This window comes from Limulus polyphemus, unplaced genomic scaffold (assembly GCF_000517525.1).
Source record: "Limulus polyphemus unplaced genomic scaffold, Limulus_polyphemus-2.1.2 Scaffold673, whole genome shotgun sequence".
Taxonomy (NCBI): domain Eukaryota; kingdom Metazoa; phylum Arthropoda; class Merostomata; order Xiphosura; family Limulidae; genus Limulus; species Limulus polyphemus.
Genome location: NW_013666283.1, coordinates 17,938 through 20,757, shown reverse-complemented (window position 1 = coordinate 20,757; position 2,820 = coordinate 17,938).

Here is a 2,820-nt window from a genome sequence, read left to right as displayed (position 1 = left end):
TTATAGTAGCACCTGGATATTTATAAACATTTTAATGACTGACACAGAACTAGTTATACCACTACAAGTTAAAATATTTTGTTCAATATTTAATGAAATGCAAGAGAAAAAAATCAATAAGAACACCGTTTTTGAAATTCTGAGGTTGAATTGAAACATGACTCTTCTCTTCATTCGGTTGTTGTTATTATTACTAAATATATCAGGAAATATAAATTCGTACAATAATCCCTTAGAGTACCTGGCGGTGAAAATGCTTCAGCCATTACAAAACCATTCGAATAAAATAACACCCTTTCAATTCAATTCAACCCAAAATAGTAAACGTTCTGATTGTAAAACTGAACGTCAAGAAATCTTTCAAGTAAATTACTTTTTTTTGTTTATGTTCATACACCTATTTCCATCTAAACATCAATGAACAGGTAGAACCTGAGAACTTACGAAAAAAATTATCTAAAGTACTACTGTTTAAAACATCTAGTTTATAGAAGTGTTTACTGTTTGATGATTTTTACTGAAAATCAATTATCAAAATGTGATTTGAGGTGTATACCAATAATATAATTTCTAATCAAGATTAACGAATAAGCTGAGAGTTCCTAATAAAGATTAGCTAATAAGCTGAGAGATGCTAATGAGGATTAACCAATAACCCGAAAGTTCCTAAACATATAAGCAAAATATTAGAAAGGTCCAACGAACCAATCAAAAAGACATGAGATCTCTAATATGGAGTTCTGTATCTTGATAAAACCGTAGATATAATCAGTTTCAGTTTCTAACTCCTCTGTTGGCATGATAGAGTATACTGATATGAAGTTCTATTATCTTTAATATGTCCTGATAAAACCGTAGATATAATCAGTTTCAGTTTCTAACTCCCCTGTTGGCATGTTAGAGTATACTGATATAGAGTTCTGTTATTTTACATACGTCCTGATAAAACCGTAGATATAATCAGTTTCAGTTCCTAACGTACTGTTGGCATGTTAGAGTATACTGATATGGAGTTCTGTTATTTTAATATGTCCTGATAAAACCGTAGATATAATCAGTTTCAGTTTCTAACGTACTGTTGGCATATATCAGTATACTCTAACAGAGTTCTGTTATTTTACATACGTCCTGATAAAACCGTAGATATGATCAGTTTCAGTTCCTAACTCCCCTGTTGGCATGTTAGAGTATACTGATATGGAGTTCTGTTATCTTGGATATGTCCTGATAAAACCATAGATACAGTCAGTTTCGGCTTCTAATTCCCCTGTTGGCATGTTAGAGTATACTGATATGGAGTTCTGTTATCTTGGATATGTCCTGATAAAACCATAGATACAGTCAGTTTCGGCTTCTAATTCCCCTGTTGGAAAGTTAGAAACTGATAGTATACGACACGGTATCGATATATGTTAAATCTAAATGTGTAATTTAACGGTTTGTTTCTTTTGAAAGCAACACAAGGATAACTTCGAATAGCCCTCTCTAATTTGGAACAGATAGTGAATAGTGGGATTTCACCCATCATTCTTATAGAGCAAACCACGTCTAAATTCGTTTTTTTTTCTCGCGGCAAAAGTACACGAACCTTGGATCCTCGGTTTCACATTTCTCGTATGCTACCCACTAGATCACGCTCAGCTCCAAGTTTACCAGATGAAAACAAAATCACCAGTTTATCTTGAATATACATTAATGTAGTAATATGTTGGATGTTAGATGGTTAGGTATATTATTTGTTGCTTTAGAACCACACAATCATGGCTAAAAAATTAAGAAAAATATTTTCTTGCTTAGAAATGATTTTACAACTTATAAAATAACTGTCTTCTTTAATAGTTTGTTTCTTTCTGTCAGAAAAGAGAGGCCTATTAAATGAGGTAAATTTTATGCTTTTTGTGATATATTTGTGGTGAAGCTACGTAGCGATACCGCCTTCTTTAGAGACCAAACCCTGTTGGAAACTTGAAAGCTTCTAATAAAAAAAATCATTAGCAGTCTCCAGCAGAAACATGTATTGTTAATGTCTTATGATAAATAGTAGACAGTTTCTCGCAAGATAATGTTTACTGTTTTCATGTAAAAATGAAAAAAAAAAGGTTACAATAATGGCACCGGTTGCCAAGGCTAATGATAATTATCCAATTTAGGAATATAAAAATTACGCTTTTTAACTGCCTTTTCTTTCTTTCCTAGTTGGGTAAAATAGTTATCTTTGTGTGGCATAAACTAAAAAATCGTTAGTCAAACTTTTAAAGGCTACAAAACTTTAACTGACTACCACTTTCCTAAAGCTGGATCTAGAGAAAAGCCACAATGGGCTGCTGTGTCCATCGCGGGAAATCGAACCCCGGAATTTAGCGTTGTAAGTCCGTAGACTTACCGACGTCCCACTGTAAGATTCTCCCTGAGTTATTTTAGTTAGCAGAATAAAAGCTGCTGTGAAATATACAGCATATCTCAGGAAAAAACTATAATGTAATAAGGAAATACATATCATAAGAATTCATTTTCTAACATCCTACTTTTATATTTTCTATTTGCCTATAAATCACTGGCCACAAAAAAAAAAAAAACAAGTCTTGGAAGAATTAGAAAGTGCTAGTAAATGACTTGAATGAACAAACATACCTCGCAATTTAGAAACCGTGCTTGCAACAGATGACACTCTACTTATGTATCTAGCTTTGTTTATGTACCCCGGTCCCGGTGGGACAGCGGTAAGTTTATGGTAGGCCCGGCATGGCCAGGTGGTTAGGGCGCTCGACTCGCAATCTGAGGGTCGCGGGTTCGAATCCCCTTCCCGCCAAACATACTCGC